General features: G+C 46.0%; 1 protein-coding gene across 3 annotated transcripts in view; it reads left to right on the plus strand.

The window, feature by feature from the left end:
* The first annotated feature begins 17722 nt into the window (after positions 1 to 17722).
* The window catches only part of KAT6B (lysine acetyltransferase 6B), a 190589-nt gene continuing 189467 nt past the window's right edge, over positions 17723 to 18844 (plus strand). Inside the window, exon 1 of one of the 3 annotated variants that reach the window (XM_047073003.1) lies at positions 17723 to 18286. The gene's annotated coding sequence lies outside the window, so the exon portion shown is untranslated. The remainder of the gene's footprint in view (positions 18287 to 18844) is intronic. The other 2 variants (XM_047073004.1, XM_047073006.1) reach the window with 2 other exon arrangements.

Below are 18844 nucleotides of genomic sequence, written 5' to 3' on the forward strand. Positions count from 1 at the left end.
CTTGTGAAGAATGAATGTAAGGAATACCTAATGTATACTTAAAAATGGTTAGGATGGTAAATTTTATATGTATTTTACCACAACAACAATAATTTTTTCTAAAGAGATAAACAAAACTAATTATGTGATGGTGGGAAAATGGATGGTAGTCTCTAGAAGAGCAGTGACTTGTCTATTCTATTCATCATTGTGGGTACTCAAACAATGTCTGGGCTTCTTGTGGGCATTTAAAGACACTAGATGAACAGGGGAGCTTGGGTGGCTCAGTCAGCTGAGCATCTGACTTTGGCTCAGGTCAGGATCTCCACAGTTCATGAGTTTGAGCCAGGCATCGGGCTCTGTGCTGACAGTTCAGAGCCTGGAGCCTGCTTCAGATTCTGTGTCTCCCTCTCTCTCTGCCCCTCCCCTGCTCATGCTCTGCTTCTCTCTCTCTCCCTCTCAAAAATAAACATTAAAAAATTAAAGAAAAAAGACACTAGATGAATAAATGAATATTAAAACACAAGACAACACACACACACACACACACACACACACAAACACACACCTCTCTGGCTAACTCCTATAGCCAAATAGGGAATCCTACAAAAAATGAAAAATGGTGCTGGGAGGAATATAGAGGAAAAAGTGGAATGAAGGTAGTGGTCAGTTGTTCAAGCTCCACTTAATCCAGGTAAGAGCCAGCTGAAAGGTAGCTGGAGATGCTGGGACGTTTTCCTGGGTGGGTGATGAGGGGAAAGTGGATGGAACGTGGCATTAAAAAAACTTATGTGTATCTGGGTCCATTGATGGCCCCACCAACCTCCCAGGTCCTTTGGAGTAGGACTGAGATGTTACTTGGGACTCCTCTCTCACCTTACTGTCCCCCAACAGTCACCATGACTTTTTTTTTAGGTTTTTTTTTTTTTTAAACTAATTTCTGCACCCAACATGGGCCTTGAACTCACAACCCCAAGTCATGGTCACATGCTCTTCTGACTTAGCCAGCCAGGAGCCATGGCTTTTCCATGTGACTCCATCCTACCTCTGACTGACCCTTCCTTTCCACCTTTTTGCCTATAGCAAACTGATTTATAGTCAGCCTCCTCACCCCTAATCCTTCTCTTCAACCTGAAGTAACTCTTCAAAGTAGCCTTTCTAAAAATCAGTTTTCATACTTTTAAAAAGTCAGTAATAAACCTCATTCTCTACCTACTAAAATCTAAACTTAGATGTTTAAAGAACTCTGTAGAACTCTGCCCTTTTGCAGCTGACATATAGGCTGTGCTTGCTCTTCTCCCACCAGCCCCAGGTTTTATTGTATGTGGGCTTTTATTTATTTATTTTTTTACTTTTTATTATGAAATATTCCAACATATATAAAATTAGAGAATACAAGGAATGTCTATGTACCTACCCCTCCCATAGCTTTAGTAGTTGTCAACATATGCCAGTCTTTGTGCATCTGGAACCTCACCAATTCCCTGACCCCATGCACTACCATTTTTTTTTTCACTCATGGGTTTTTTTCCCCCTGGTTTTCAAATAATATTTCTTTTCTTTCTTTCTTTCTTTCTTTCTTTCTTTCTTTCTTTCTTTCAATCTCTATCCCCATTGTGGGGCTTTAGCTCATGACTCCGAGATCAAGAGTTGCATGCTTTAGTGACTGAGCCAGATAGGCGCCCCTCAAATAATATTTCTTTTTTTTTTCAAGTTTTTTTTTAATGTTTATTTATTTTTTGAGAGAGAGACACACACACAGTACAAGCTGGGGAGGGGCAGAGAGAGAGGGAGGCACAGAATCCAAAGCAGGCTCCAGGCTCAGCACAGAGCCTGACGTGGAGCTCAAACTCACTGAATACAAGATCATTATCTGAGCCAGAGTCGGACACCCAACTGACTGAGCCACCCAAGCACCCCTCAAATAATGTTTCTTATAAAAGTTTTAAACATCACAAATGTGCAGAACAAAGACTGTGAAAGCCTCCCATAATCCCACATTCCTGAGATAATCATTGTTTGTAATTTAATGTAGGTTTTCCAGATTTTTTTGCTATGCATATATTAAAATATAAACTAATGAATATTCTCACAATATTAATAACCGTATCTAATCTGTTTTGCAAATTGTTTTTTCCATTTAACAATATATATTGGACGTGTTCCATACATATTAGATCATGCAGATCTACCTCATTCTTTCAAAGCCAATTGACAACCAATTGTATCATCCTATATGGTGTGCCATAGTCTGTTTAATCAGCCCTTATTGGTGAACAGTTGAGTGAGCAGTTTCCATCTTTTCATTATTACAGAAAAGTTACAGAAAGCATGTTTTTTTCTGCACTCGTGCAAGTATTTTTTATAGGAAAGAGACCCAGTGTGGAATTGCTTGGTCCACAGGTAAAGACATCTTAAATCTATTTATTTATTTTTTTAATGTTTACTTACTTATTTTGAGAGAGAGAGTGAGAGAGAGAGAGAGAGAGAGGGCATGCAGAGAGAAAATCCCAAGCAGGCTCTGTGCTGTCAACACAGAGCCCAATGCAGAGCTCAATCTCATGACTGTGAGATCATGATCTGAGCCAAAATCAAGAGTCAGACGCTTAACCCACTAAGCCATCCAGGTGCCCCAAAGACATCTTAAGTTTAAACAGATGCCATAAATGTGTATGAAAGTGTATAAAAGTATTTTTTGCCACATTCCTGGGATATAATTAATCTATCTAATCTTTGCCGGTCTGATCAATTTAAACTGATATTTCATTATAGTTTAAATTTGTTTAATTCTCTGTGAATTTGAGCCTCTTTTAATCTATGAATCAAACATCAGAACTTGAGGGAGGAGTGGAGAAAAAGAATAATGGAAACAGAGAGGCTGGGCCTGGAGAGGTAGACCAACTCTAGCAGGCTAAGTGCCTTGAGCTTTAGGCAGACGTGACTATGAACCATACTACAAGTTAGAAGGTTCAAACTAAGGAGTGACTGAGGTCACATTCTCTGCATTCAGATTTGGTGTCGTTCAGTAGAGCCTGAAAGCCTCCAGCCTGTCTCTGCCTGTATTTCTGGTTTCCTCAGAGAAACTCTGCTGCTGACCAGCCAATTCCCCACCCCCATCAGCAGCCTTCCCTTTTCAAATACACTAGTGCTTAAGTAGGGTTTCACTCAAAGATGGTGGACTTTGGGCTCATTGGAAGATTGAAATACTTAAATCGTTAGTAGAAGAAATTTTTGTAAAATTGTAATACATGAATTCCTATATTTCTCCATGTGTACAGTTAATAGCCAAAACCATTTCCTGCTTGGGACCTGAATTCAGAAAATTCAGTGTTTAGCCTCAGAATTAATTCACTGAGTCAGCCAATGTTTCCAAAAGGCTTCCTGAGTGTTACCAGGTATTGTTGCTAGACACAGGGATGCAAAGGAGAACAAAAGAGACCTGGTCTGGGGAAAACAACTTTTTTATTTTAATATAAACTGTCAATATCCAAATATTATAAACAGATGCAAAAAATGACTGACATGTGTTTAAATGAATAAACACAAGGATCACCTGGCTGACTCAGTTGGTGGAACATGTGACTCTTGATCATGGGGTGGTGAGCTCAACCCCCATGTTGAGCATAAAGGTTACTAAAAAAAAGCAAATCCAAAACCAACAAGAAAGAATACACACTAAGTGAAAAAAATTTATTTTATCGTGTTTATTTTTTTTTTAATTTTTAAAAATGTTTATTTATTTTTGAGAGGAAGAGAGTGTGAGCAGAGAAGGGGCAGAGAGAGGAGACACAGAACCCGAAGCAGGACCCAGGCTCTGAACTGTCATCACAGAGCCCAATGTGGGGCTCGAACTCACTGTGAGATCATGATCTGAGCAGAAGACAGATGCTTAACGAACTGAGCTACCCAGGAACCCCTATCATGTTTAAAATTTACCAAGTTTGGGGTGCCTGGGTGGCTCAGTCAGGTGAGCGGACGACTCTTGGTTTCGACTCAGGTCATGATCTCACGGGTTTGTGGGTTCGAGCCCTGCATTGGGCTCTGCATTGACAGTGTGGAGCCTGCTTGGAATTCTCTCTCTCCCATGCTCTCTGCCCCACCCCCGCTCTCTCTCTCTCTAAATAAATAAATAAACTTAAAAAAATAAAATTTGCAAGATAGTACAAATATATAGAAAATAGTGTATTAGAAAGTTGCAAGTGAATATGAACTATAATGAAAAAATTCATTTCAAAATGTGACTCACTTGATAATTTGGTTACAAATGCATGCGGGGTGCCTAGATGGCTCAGTAGATTAAGCATCCAACTCTTGATTTCAGCTCATGTCATGATCTCATGGTCGTGGGATAGAGCCCTGAGTGGGGCCCTGCAATGACAGTGCAGAGCCTGCTTGGGATTCTTTCTCTCTCCCTCTCTCTGTTCCTCCCCTGCTCGAGCTCTCTCTCTCTCTCTAAGTAAATAAATAAACCTTTATAAAAACAAAAAGAAGAAGCATGAGCAATCAAAGGTATTTTTATCAAAAATGCATAATCTGAATCTAATCATGGGAAAACATCAGAAAACCCAAACTAAAGGAAATTCTACATAACAACTGGCCAGTAACCTTTAAAAACATCAGGATCATAAAGACTAAATTGAGGAACTCTTCCAGTTTAAAGGAAATTAAGAAGACAAAACAACTAAATGCAGCCACGATTAGATCCTGGTCTGGGAACAAAAAAAACTATTAAGGGCTTTATTGGGACAATTAGTGAAATTTGAATACGAACTGTAATTTAACAATGTTAGATTTTCTGAATTTGATAATTGTACTATAATTATTTAAAAGGCTGTCCTTAATGTTAGCAGCAAAGATAGAACTATTTAGGGGTAAAAATCCAAATTTGCTCTCATAGTTCATTAAAAAGATCAATAGCATGTATTGCATATACAGAGACAAAGCAAATGTAGCAAAAATAATGGGTGAATCTAGGTGAGGAGTGTATTTGTTGAATTGTTTTTGCAACTTTTCTGTAAATTTGACATACTTTTCAAAATAAAAACCTTGAAATAAGGCTTTAATATGTGCAAAAATATAAAAATAATCTCTGATATCTCTGGTCTGGCTGGAGTCATAGTTTAGAGGGGTTCTTTCTTGGAAGAGGGGGCTAAACCACGTGAGTAGAGCAGATCAGACGCCTGAACACAGCCCTCCTTGTGTCACATGGGTGTCCCTTGCTCATGAAATGTGGCTCTTACAAAAATGATACTGATGGCTAAGCTCCAAAATTCAGTCAGCGCGAGGACAAGTTTTAATTTCGTATGTCTGCCCAATTTTGCTCCTGATCAGCAAGCAATATATGAGACCTTGGCAGCAACACTTAGCCTGGCCCACCTCTGCTAAAGCCTGAAAATTGTTCTGTACTCTCTTCCTCTTCCTTTTTTTAAGTTTGAATTTTCTTAGTCCTTCCTGGTGGGGCCAGGAATGCTCCAAAATCTCCATAGATTAGGGTTAATCATTTGCATGACACAATCTGAGCCACCCTGTTCTCAGTTGTTTTAGAAAGGGACTTTCCTTTTTCTCCCAGGCCTCTGAGAAGACAAGTTGAAGAAGGTCTTCTGAAGCTCACCCAGGCTCTGTGGGTGGGAGTGTGCCTGTCAGCCTGCTTACTGGGGACCCAGAGCACAGTGAGTCTACAAGGGGCTGAGCTGGGGGTGAGGTGGGTGGGAGGCTGGGGGTGGATTTGTCAACTCATGTGTCCTTGAATGTTGAGGCTGCTGACTCTCTGAGGCTGGGATAATACTGTGAAAATTCGCTACATTTTGGTCACAATTTTGTCACGTGATTATTTCATGGCAGTGGCAGAAGTTGATAAAAATCGAGAATGTTTTCTTTGTGTACTATGTAAATTTACCTGCAAGACCACAAGTTCTTGGCACTTAACTCAAGGTGGGACTACTGTCACTGTGGGTGCCCACTGGGGCTTCACAGGGTGAACTAGATGGTAGTTATGGTCCCTGCCCTGAAGGAGCTCCGAGAGAACGAGAAGTCAGTGGGTGCGGCCAGTCGAGAGTGTTACAGCACAGAAAAAGCAATTGTTTAGAACCTAGACAATGTGCATTTTTTAAAAACAAGGTGAATGGCAAAACCGCCAAAAAAAGTTTTAAAATAAGTGATTTTTAAACTGGAGGAAAAACACATTTGTTTAAGTGTCAGCCAAAGTGGTAAAACAATGCAAAATGAATAAATAAATAAGACCCACTACCCGATAGAAACTGAGACCAATGGTACTTGAGCCAACAATTCAGTGAAAAGGAAATACAAATGGCTCTTAAACATATGAAAAGGTGTTCAACTTCACTCATAATAAGAGAAATGCAAATTGAATTTCAATAGGATGCCACTTTCACCTTGACCAAGAATAAAAGGTTGATAATATTGTTGTGGAGAGCTGGGGAAACAGCGAGAGTGTGCATTGGAGCCCCCTCCCTGTGGGGCAAGTTGGCCATAGCTTTTGAAATTTAAAATGTACATCCTTTGACCCAACAGTTCCAATGCTAGACACTTACCCTGCAGACACGCTTAAAACTTGCAAAATGTCATACTATTAAGTGAAAAAAAAGCAAGATACAGAACAGTGCATATCATATGCTATCAACAGAGTTTATATATAAAACCATGTAGCTCTACCATAATTTTCTTAACTTTTCCCCTAATGCTGGGTACATGGTTGGTTTCCATGATCTTATGATTATAAGCAATGCTAGATAGACATCTTTTGTGCATGAATCTTTCTTACATCTCATATTATTTCCTTGGGACAGTCCAGATTACTGGGCTAAAGAGAATTTATAACAACCATTGCAGCAACCATCACTATTTGTTAAGCAGCCTTTATTTTTTCTCTTCATCCTGACGAAAGCCCTGTGAGGTAGGGAGGAGCGAGCGGCCCCACTTTCCTCATATTTGAGGAAAGGGATTTAAAAGAGGCAAAGTGACTTGTCCTAGAGCACACAGCAGTAAGGGTGGGTGGTGAGAACTCATATCTTGCTTGACTCCCAAGCCCCTGACTTAGAGCCCACTCCTCTGAGTGGAGTTTTTTTAAGGCTCTCGATAAACATTGTCAAATTACTTTCCGGAAGTCTCACACCAGCTCCCAACTATCACTCCCAACTGAGTGCTAAATTTTGTCACACTTGGGCCAGTGTTAGGGATTCCATATTTTCATTTTGCTATTTTGGAAGGAAAAAAATATCGTCTCACAGGTCTTCGATAACTAGTGAATCTGAACATTTTTCATATATTTATTAGCTATTTGTGCTTTTTCTCTTTTGTTAAGTGTACACAGTTGACTATATATATTTTTAAATATATAAAACTTTATTACAAATGTAACATGTCAATGGGGCACCTGGGTGACTCAACTCTTGCTTTCAGCTGAGCTCATGGTTTCACGGTTTGTGAGTTTGAGCCCAGGGTCCAGCTCTGCGCTGACAGTGTAGGGCCTGCTCGGCATTCAGTCTCTCTCTGCTCCTCCCGTGCTAGTTCTGTCTCTCAAAATAAATAAATAAACTTAAAAAAATGTAACATGTCAATTCTTATCTAGTCTCAGTTAAGACACCTGCTCAAATGGGCAAAAGCAGCAGGGAAGACAACCAGATGGGTTCTGGCTCTGGAGATTTAAGTCCAGGAGGCGTGCGGCCACTGTGGGAGAAATCGGGCACATTCAGATTGAGACAGGTGGCAGCAAGGACTTGGGTGTGGTGTTTAAATAAACCCAACACTAGGATGTGCCATCTATGTATTGCTTTCTGCTAAAGCAACAGATGATGGTGGTCTGGGGCCATCATCCCTGGAACGGCCTTTCTTTCTGATTGTTGATGTCAGGCTGGTGATGGCCTCACGACCCGCTGGCTGGAGCGCCCGGAAACAGACGCACATTTTCAGCGCAGAGTAAGCTCTTCCAGGAGCCAACCTGTCAGTTTCCAGAACCTTCTGCCTGATTTCCCCAGCCACTAGGGTCATGACCAGCCAGGAGAAGGAAGGCTGCCTGAGGGTTCCAGGACTGTGGAGGGTGCAGAGGCCACGCCAGGCCCGGACTCAGGCTCTGGCTCACTCTTTGTGCCAGGAAGGGAGCAGGTGCTTTGCTCAGGGAGGCAGGGGATACGGTGGCCTGGAGGTGCGGGGTTCCGGGAGGCAGGCCCGCGGGGAAGTGAGGCCAAGACACCAGAAGTGGGGAGGGCTAGCAGGAGGCTTCTGTCAAAGCCCGCTTCTCACTGTGAGTTTTGTGCGCCTGACAGCGGCCCTTCAGCAAGGTGAATTCTTTCGGAAAGGGTCTCATTCACACACTGCCAAGACAGCCGCGACCTATTCTTGAATTCACACAAAAATTAAAAGCAAGACAACAGCCTGGCTAATTTAGCAACTTGCGGGATGCAGCTGGTGCTCCTTTGCACGCCGAAAAGGCTCGGCCTTCCGGCCCCCACCCCCGCCCCGGGGAGGTCTCGCTGGAGTTATTTCGTATCCTGCAGTTCCAGGCCGGATTGTGACAGCTGAGTGACTTAGCTGGCACCGTGGGATGCGGAATGACAAAGGCTCAGAGCATCGCCCGGTGGCGGGGGGGTGGTGAGGGCTGGCGGGGGAGGGCACGGCGGGCACCCGGCTCTCGCCGCTGCCTGGGGGAAGCCTTGGTGTCTTCCCCCCTTCCATCTGTCTCTGTAAAATGATTCTTGTAGGAATTAAGTGAGAGACTTTTCCAAACCAAAAAGTGGTTACTACGGTGTCCTTACAGCCTGGAAGTGGTTGGGCCTCAGGCTTCTTCAAGGCTTGGCCTTGGACGGTTGTTTTCTCTGCAGCTGCCAGCAGCGCCTCCCCTTTCTCTTTTCCATCCAGTGCCAGGGTTCCTTCCTTCTGCCCGAGACCATATTGCTCTCCCTGGCCTCCCTCCGTCGTGCCTGGAGGTCTGGCCGGTCTGGCCAAGGGCCTCGGGCCTAGGTGACTGGGAGAGGGCGTGGGTTCTCAGGGTTGCTCCTGGTCCACAGGCGCCCCCTGGACAGTATGAGGAGGGCAGGTTGCTCAGTACTTCCCCGGATCCTGAACAGCCCCAAGCACCTTCATGGGGCAGTGGCCTCAGGGGGCCAGGCTGAGTGTAAGGTTGAGCCAGGTGGGAATTCTGATCTCTTGCCAACTGCTGACTCAACACCTGGGGAGCCACAGTTTCTTTGTTTGTAAAATAGAAGTTAATAGTATTTGAAAAGGAATTTTGTGATGATGAAATGAGCCAATTCAGGGAAATCAGTGCTCTAAGTACTGCCCAAGTGCTAGCTATTATTAATAATATAGTTACACTGAGCACCCTAAAACCATGTTCAGCAAACATGCTCTGTCAGTCCACTTGAACATCCTAAGTTCCCACACTGTTTATCCTTAGAGGTTTCACGTGGAACGACAGAATTATACAACCCAACAACCAACATGAGCCCCCTTACTCCTTTAATTAACAGGAATAGCATGTGCTTCTAGCCACATTGCAAATCAGCTCCTAGGTCATTTGTCATTTTTTAGAGCTCCAAGACTAGGTTGAAGGGCTACAAAAAGGGTACTGAATGGATTGGGACAGAATTTCTTTCTCTTAATGTTTTATTTATTTTTGGGAGATAGAGAGACAGAGTGGGGGAGGGGCAGAGAGAGAGGGAGGCACAGAATCTGAAGCAGGCTCCAGATTCTGAGCTGTCAGCTCAGAGCCCAATGTGGGACTCGAACCCACAAAGCGCAGGATCATGACCTGGGCCGAAGTCAGACACTCAACCGATTGAGCCACCCAGGTCCCCCTTTTAATAACTTTTTTAATGTTTTATTCATTTTGGGGGGCAGAATTTCTTACTCTTAAGAAGCAGCTGTATTCCCAAGGAATGTCCGTATTTCCAAAATCTCAACTTAAACACTGGTAAGAAAGTTAATTATTTGGAAGCCAACAAAGTCACACTGAAGAGCTAAGGTTATTCTGACTTGTTTTTCTCCCCTGTTAGGGCAAAGCAGTAGATTCTAGCCTGAGAATGACATCACTGCTTCAGGCTTTTTCAGCTTTTATTCAGATGGAGAAACAAATCCACTTTTTAATTCTTTTGGTCTCATCAATAGTTTTGCTAACTTACTACAGGGAGGTTCCAACATAACTTGATATATCTGGTGTTTCTGTCACAACCATGGCTGGTGGGCAGTCAGCTGGGGTGTTTGGAGGAAAGGATAATTAGTGGGAAGGGAAGTGTTTTTACCTCGATGGCACAGTCACTGAGATGTATGTAAGAAAGGTATTTGTAAAGTATTGTGTTTTACGAATATATTAATTTAGGTTATGCAACCCTACTACCTGCTGTGGTAGACAAACTTCAACATCTCTTTGGCTTCACACAACAAAATTTGTTTCTCCTATTACATGTCAAAGCAAGTGGCGTGGGTAGGAAGAAGATTGGGGAGAATCTGCTCCATTCAGTCACTCAAGGGCCCAGGCTAATAGTGGCTCTGTCAACTTGTAGCTCCTTATCTGGGACACATGACTTCTCAGATGCTTCGGAAGGGAAAGAGGGAGATGGAGAATTAACACCCTGATTCTTAACTTTCTTGACCCAGAAGAAATGCATACCACTTCTGCTCATTATCCATTGGCCGAAACTAGCCACATGGTTCTAACCTAATTGAAAGGAAGGCTGTGAAATGTAGGGGAGCACAGGGAATAGCTGGTGAACATTAATCTCTCTGCCAGAGACTAAGATACTACAAACTACAAATCAACTGAACATGGAGTTACTTCAGGTCATTTGCTATGATTCAGGAAACAAAATCAGGAGCCGTTATAGACTGTTTACTAAAGGTTATCACTCAGTGTGTGGCATTACAATTGAAAGAAAACAAGAACTCAGTCCCAGCCAATAGATATGTGTCAAGTGACATCAGCCACTGAAGTGAGGCACATAAAGTGGATTAATAGGCCACAAACTCTAGAAGGGGGCAGTTAAAACTTTTGTGGGAATAGAAAGGAGTGCCTCAAAGTATGGAACTCTTGATCTTAGAAAATTAGAAGGAACTGGTTTCAATCTATGTATGTATGTATATATACAGTAGCAAAAAAATTAGCAAATGTAGTATATGATAAATAAAACACACCCATTGGTCAAATGCTAAAATGTTAAAATGTCCAAAGATATTCCTCAACAAACATACATAAACTTAGAAAAAGTGGTTTAGATTTGGTAACAGAAAGTACTGTTTTACAGTGGTTAGGAAATGTATCTATCCAAACTTCATATATTTAATGAATGCCCATGATGTGTAAAACACTGTATAAGAAATCTTTAAGCTTATGAAGTTTATAGCCCAATTTATGAATTTTAGAAGACAGGCTTTAGATAAGCAGATAGATAACAGATTATTTTTTAATGTTTATTTATTTAATTTTTTAAGGTTTATTCATTTTTCAGAGACAGAGACAGAGTGTGAGTGGGAAGGGGCAGAGAGAGAGGGAGACACAGAATCTGGAGTAGGCTCCAGGCTCTGAGCTGTCAGCCACAGAGCCCGATGTGGGACTGACGGACCTTGAGATCATGACCTGAGCTGAAGTTGGACACTTAACCAACTGAGCCACTCAGGCATCCCAATGTTTATTTATTTTTGAGAGAGAGAGACAGGATGAGTGGGGAAGAGACAGAGAGAGAAGGGGACAGTTTCCAAGGTAGGCTCTGCTGCTGATAGCAGAGAGCCCAACGAGGGGCCGAAGTCTGATGCTTAACTAACTGAGCCACCCAGGAGCCCCAGATAACAGATTCTTAACCTCTATTTTACTCAGTATCATTTATTACCACCATGTTCAAGGCTAGTTGGGGAATATAAAGGTGAACCAAACCCAATCCCAACCTTTAAGGAGTTTATGGCTAAGTTTGTTATGATCAAGCTCAATCATGTTCTCCCACAAGCAGTTTGTTACTAATACCAGGAAGGGCATCAAGCTGGTAAAATGGCTCACCAGACTGATCTCCTTAGCCTTTTTTGAGGTGTTTTATGTTTGTTAACTGGAATGAGGGGAGGTTGACTGCTGGAAAGACTATGTTAGGCTCTTTGTAATTCCATTGAAAATTGGAATTTTTCTAGACATGGAATTATTATGATATATGCCTACCGTCTGATAGTCTCAACATTCTAGTATGTTCTAGTAAGTTACTTTTTACTACTCTAGTTTCCTTAGCGGAAAAAAAATTTTTAACGTTTATTTATTTAGAGAGGGTGGGGGAAGAGAGAAGGAAAGAGAACTGCAAGTAAGCAGGCTCTGCACTGTCAGTGAAGAACCTGATGCAGGGCTTAATCTCAAGAACCTGTTGAGATTCTTAATCTCAAGAACTGACAGAGTTGCCAGTTTCCCCCAAATTTCAAAATTGAAACAAATGGAGATCATTAAATTAACAGTTGGGTAGTTCAAATTTTCTTTGGGATAGCCTGATGCTAAAAACTGAATCCTTATTAAGACTCTCTTATGATTAGTAAAAAAAGGCCACCACACCTTTGAGTCTCAACAAAAAAAGATCCCTGAGAACTCTGTCCTCGCTAAAATTCGCAACATTTAGCTAATTTTGATATCTTTTACCATCCTCATTTCTTCGGAATTTCTCACTTGATGCTGAGGCATCCTGCTGGTTTGTATAAATCAATGGTTATTTACTCTGATGGCACAGGGTACTTAAAAAAAAACCTGAGGGGTGCTTGGCTGACTCAGTAGAGCAGGTGACTCTTAATCTCCAAGTCATGAGTTCAAGCCCCATGTTGGGTGTGGAGCCTGGAGTCATGAGTTCAAGCTCTATGTTGGGCGTGGAGCCTAATGCAACAAAAACAACACATACGAAAAAGACACCCCCCCCCCCATGAATGGGGCCACACCCCCAGGGATATTTATTTAAGCAGCCTCAGGTGGTTAAGGCTGCTTAAGGTGGTTAAGCGCTAGGCTGGTTGAAAAATTCCTCAGGTGATTCTAATGTACACCCAGTCCTGGGAACCACAGGTATGTATGGATGGTGTTTCTTTATTAAGTACCGTTTATTGTCAGGTACAGGGCAGTTACACAAATGATCAAGCTGGTCTATGAAGTAGAAAAGCTAATGAGGAAAACAGGAAGGCAAAATGTGACAAGAGAGTGTGATAAGCACTTTTATTTATTCCGTAGTTCAACAAATAATAACAGTGTACTTAACAAATGCCAGGGATGGAGTAAAGGGTATTCTCAAAGTCCTATGGGCTAACTGCAAAGACCAGTAAAACTTCATAGAAGAGGCAGTAGCCAAGGAGGGATTGGGAGTAATCCTTCTTCAAGGTTTCCATCAGGTAAAGTAGGGAGGGCGGGTATGGCTGTAGAGGGAACAGTGTGTGCTGTGTATGGAGGAGTGTGTTGGGCTGGGAGAAGCTAGAGATGAGTGATAGGTTGTGTGCAGATGTACAAGCCTTAGAGGTAGATTAAAGAGTTTAGACCCAATCCAGAATGCATTTTAAAGACATTAAAGGCTTTTAAAGGATGCACAAATGGGGTATAGATACAGAACATCAGTATTTAGGCTATTCATACACAAAACTGTAGATTGAATTTGTTAGCCTATTTAAAACTGATGATGTGACCTATCATCCCCAACCCCCTCTGCCCTTGACTGATATAATTAGATATTGTGACCTTGTGGGGACAGTTTCGGTCAATGAGAGAGGATTCCATGTGGCAGTGGGAAGTAGGATGCAGACCAATGCTTTTTAAGTGACTTACTGAAGTAAGTAGAATTCACCATGTACTGAAGTCTGGACAAATCAGTTCGGGTTCCCTGTTTGCTGCTTGCTTACCTAATTTCCTTCAGAAGGACTTGTTAGTACGTCTGTAGATGTGATACCTCTTATCAGGCTGTTTGTCTGACTTGCCTCAGAGCTAGTAAACAAACCCAATAGATCAAACCCTCCAGGTTTCCTTCAGCTCCTGAAGCTCTTCTGCATTCTTTTTTTTACCCTTACTTAGGACTCAAGGACAAATAGGCCAAACCGTGGAATCATCCCAGTACTAGAGATATACTTAACCTGGTTAAGACATTCACGGAATAAACATTCCTTTTCAGCTGGGGAAGAAGAGGATTCAGCCTAGCCAGTGGTTCTCCAATTCAGTGATCATAAGCTTGAAGTCAAGTCTTGGGCTAAAAATGTAGAGCTGGGAGCCCCACTTGACACCTATTGAATCAGAATCTCTGGGTAGGCCAAGGAAACTGTGTTTTAAGCACTCATTCCCAGATCATTTTGGTGCCAGTGATCTGTGAACCACACTGAGCAGTATAAATGTAGTTGTCAGTAATTCTGGCCTGAGGTGGCCACTGGCAGCTGTTTTGGGGGAGGGAGGAGTGGTTAAATGAGCCCCTGTATTCATAATTGTCCAGCACAGTCAGCTTGCGAATTTTGCAGGATGCTTGGTTTTCAGTTCAAGTTATTTCTAGGTTAACTTCTTAATTGAGCTGTTTAGCTCAGCAGAGGACTTGAGATACCACAGATAAGAGACAGGTTTAGGAGTAAGCATTAAGTATCTCTGGCTGTGTTTCTGTTATCCTTTCCAGTCCCACTTAACTGAAGAGCCAGGATTTCTCAAAGGACAAGTAACTTTAGAGGGAAGTATCAAGGGGAAAGCAACACATTCCCTTTCCTTGCCATGCCCGTTAGAGAACTATGTTTGTTAAGAAAAGAATCTCAAAAAACACATCAAGATGTTGGCTAAAGATGTTTCTTCTGTGTTTGCCAGCTCCTGGGGTTACAGGAGTACAAGTTTTAGGCAAATAAGGCCCACTTCTCTCTAAAGGTGTCTCTTCTTGATGCACTGGAAATCCATGTGGCTAACTCATTAGTGATAGCAAGTGTTAGATGCTCATAAATCTCCCACAATTCATTGGCTGAAGACATCTTAAATGTGGACATTTTGGCTTTTAGTGTCTTTGGTTGCTTCTTTAGCGAACTTCAGTTTGAGTGTACAGATTTGGGGTCTTGAAACTTGTTTTCAATTAAGACATGGTTTATTTTTATTGCTTGAGATAAAATGCAGTCTGGGGGACTCAAATCTAAGTTACAAAATAATGTGCATCTGGGCAGACCATAGGGGGAAAAAAAAGAACATAAAGGCTAACTTGTCTGCCAGGATTCTTAAGTTTACTTAGTAACTTCATGGAGAATAAAAACCCCAGCACCTGCATTATAAAAAGAGCACACCTTATAAATGTCCTACTCTTTGAAATACCTAAATGAACTAGGCTGAATTATGAACTAATGGCTTGTAAAAAATTCACCTTGAGCCAGCTACTGAAGATACTAAATAAGAGATAAAGGCTGAGGAAACCCAACACGCTGTTTGTTTGTTTTATCAGTAATGTAGCTCAAAAGTAGCCAAGCCAGTGGTGGATGGGGAACTTTCCCTGTGTTTTGTTTCCCTGAGCTGAGCCTGCAAATGCCAAGATTTAATCTAAAGAGGTTTGTGTTTTAAAAACTAACAACCAAGTAATAAAACACCTATAAAAGGGGTTTATAATGGAACTGGTGACAGTTTTGAGTGTAGTATTACAACTCTTCTGCTCCCCTCTCCCTTTTTCTATTCTTTCATCCAACTCCGTGCCCTTTGTCTTAGCTCCTTTCTCACCTTGTTGTCAAGAAGCATGTAAGTAGGGGCAGCTCACACCCCAGAGGTGCAAGCATCTTTAAAAAGTGAAGTGTGTATTGTGCTCTGCATTTGATGACAGGGTTGTGCTGCTTGTTTTGTCTGAGATAAGTTGCTCTAACAAAGTACCTACCTAGTTTGCACAGTGGTTTTGAATGGGAAGTTGGAGATGCTGCTGCGGTGTCAGTGGCATGAGGATGTTGGGAGTCAACCAGGGCAGGAGGCCCCGGGCCTCTCCCTGGCACCCTGCCTCACCCTGATCTGCTAGAGCCCAAGATCTGCCTGACTCCAGGGTCAGACTTCAGTCAACAGGTGGTTTTCCACCCAGGCCATCAAGCCTGAAACTTGGTTCTTTTACAAAGCCAAAGTTCTCCCCCTCCGGAAGAAATGGCGCCTCAGAAGGGAAACTTCATACTCAAACTCTGTAGGAGCCATTTCTCGGGACTACTTTTCTTATTTTCCGAAGTCGCCCCTGCCAGCATCCCATCCATCCTCAGGAATAGCGAGGGACGGTCTTTTCAGTCTGGAGGGCGCTGGGAGGCACGAGGGCAGCGTGAGAGTGGCCTCGCCTGGGCGGCCAGAGGAGCCCCGGCCTCCCTCGTGTGGGCCTCAGGAACTCGGGGGGCCCAGGGGAAGCCTGGAAAACCGAACTTAGCCATCAGCCTTCGTTCGAACGCTGGCTAGAGGGGGAAGGGCCCCCCAGCGGTCTTTCCCCGACTCCCCCCCGCCCCCAGCACCTCTGCCATCCCTCTGCACCGCCTAAGAAAGCACTCAAAACGCAGCTGAGCTCTACAGCTCATCTCAGGCTGGGAGAGGGCATCTTGAGGGGGCAGTTTCCCCCTCCAGCCCACGTCTGACATCCCCACTCCCACCCAAGGATGCTGCCGCCGTGCCCTGTCCGCGGTCGCTGAATGTCACTGCTCCCTCTTCCTCCTGATCAGGGTAGACACAGCTCCCGAGGCATCTCCCACCCCAAAACTGCCGCGATCACCCGAGGGTGTAACGCCCGGGCGGAGGACGAAGTTTGGGGCCCACAGCAGCGGGAGGGGGGACGCGTTGGCGAGGACCGCACCTCTCAGTCCCAGCCCTGGCGGGCACACTCCCCGCCCCAAACGGCCCAGGCTTCCCCATCCTCCCGCGGACACCGGCATCCCCGCCCTCCCCCGAGGGCGGCGAGCGGAGCCCCCCAGGGCGGAGGCAGGTACCCCCGGGGCGGGGACTGGGGCGGGCGGGGTCCAGGCTGCGCCCCCGGCCGGGCCGGGCGGGCTAGCTGGCGGCGCGGGGGGAGCGGGGCTGGGCGGCGCTGCCTCGGGCTCTGTGCGCTGCAGCCCGGAGCCGAGGAGGAGGAGGCGGAGGAGGAGAAGGAGGCGGCGGCGGTGGGTCCCGGGCGGGGGGAGCGCGGCGCTGCGGACCCGGGCGGCTGGCAAAGGACGAGGCGGAGGCTGAGGAAGGCAGCGGGGAGACCCGGGCTGCAGCAACAAAGGGCAGCAAGCGATTGGCCGGGCTGCAGGCGAGGTTAGCCGGGGACCGGGGTGGCTGGAGGCAGCGGCGAACGGTGCACGTGCTTGCAGACACGGGCTAGTGTGGAGCCGGGGGGTGCACGCCCGGCGGGTAGGGGCTTGCTCCCCCTCGGCATGGGATGGCGAGTAGGCTGCAGCGACATCGCTCTGCCTGCACCCGGCCTTGGGCTTGCAGGGTAGGGGTGTGTGGGGGGTAAGGATGCGAGCCAGGGGGCGGGCGAGTAGTCGCCCGGGACGGGACGGGAGAGGGTGGAGGAGGGGGCGGGATGGAACGCTCCGGGCGGCGCGCCCGTCCGCGCGCTCCACCGCGGGAGCTGGTGACTGAGAACCTCGAATTTTAACTTCGCGTGCCCGCCCGCGCGCGCCCGCCCGCTCCCACCCCTAAATCCTGCGGCCGCCGCCAGCGATCAGCTCTCACACAAACTTTAGCTGCGGGCTAGGGGATTTGGGGTTGAGTGGGGGAGGGGAGAGGGAAAAGGCCCTCTGATTGGCGTTGTATGCAGCCAATAAGGCCAAGCGCCTCTTCTGCCAGTAGACCCAATCCATTTCTAGAGGTTGAGGGGGTGGGTAGGTGGAAGTAGAGGTGGCGCGGTGTCTGGGAGAGAGAAAAAGGGCTAGACCAATAGGTGCCCAGAAGAGGCGGGCCCAGCAGTCTGTTGATTGGTACTGGCAGTGGACCCACCCCCGGGGTGGTTCCGGAGGGGGGGGATGATGGGTCGAGGGGTGTGTCTATGCGGAGGCGAGATGACCGGCAGGAACCTGCCCCAATGGGCTGCAGGGTGGTTAGTGTGTGGGTGACGGACAGACCCGCAGGCCAACGGGTGGCCATAAGTGTCTGTGGTCTCCTCCAATGGAGCAGCGCCGGGGCGGGGCCGCGGCTCGGGTTTAATGAGACTCCATTGGGCTGTAATCAGTGTCATGTCGGATTCATGTCAACGACAACAACAGGGGGACACAAAATGGCGGCGGCTTAGCTCCTACCCCTGGCGGCGGAGGCAACGGTGGCGGAGGCGACGGCACCTCCTCCAGGCGGCAGCCGCGGCTTCTTTCTCAGGCAGCGGCAGCGCCCCCGGCAGGCGCGGTGGCGGTGGCGCGCGGCCAGGTCTGTCACCCACCCCGCGCATTCCCAGGGGGAGGAGACTGGACGGGAGGGGGGGCGGAAGGTGGGGGAGATCGGGAGCTTGTGACGCCCCTCCCACAGGCCTCTGCGCGAGGGTCACCGCGGGGCCGCTCGGGGTCAGGCTGCCCCTGAGCGTGACGGTAGGGGGCGGGGGGGAAAAGGGAGGAGGGACAGGCCCCGCCCCTCAGCGGGGCCTCCAGGGCAATGGGCGGGGCTCGAGGGTGGAGGGGGCGGGGTCATATCTGGGTGGGGGCGGGGCTCGGGTGGTCGGAAGGCGAGGGTTTGGAGGGGTTTTCTGAGTGGGAGTGACCTGGTAGGAATGGTGGTGGGGGGGGCAGTGAGTGTCTGGGCAAGACTGGTGAGGGGGTGGCGGGTGGGAGGAGAAACTGGAGGTGTGCAAGCAGGTGTAAAGTGAGAGTAGGGAGTGGTGCAACATTGGAGATGTGGAAGGGGGACCGAGGGCTATGTGAGGGCAGGTGAAATGATGCAAAAGGATGGGATTGCAGTTATCTGAGGACAGTAAGAATAGGTTTGGGTGTG

This window comes from Lynx rufus, unplaced genomic scaffold (genome assembly GCF_022079265.1).
Source record: "Lynx rufus isolate CCGP_SWC_20201006 ecotype Redwood Valley unplaced genomic scaffold, mLynRuf1.p SCAF_11, whole genome shotgun sequence".
In the NCBI taxonomy this organism is placed as follows: domain Eukaryota; kingdom Metazoa; phylum Chordata; class Mammalia; order Carnivora; family Felidae; genus Lynx; species Lynx rufus.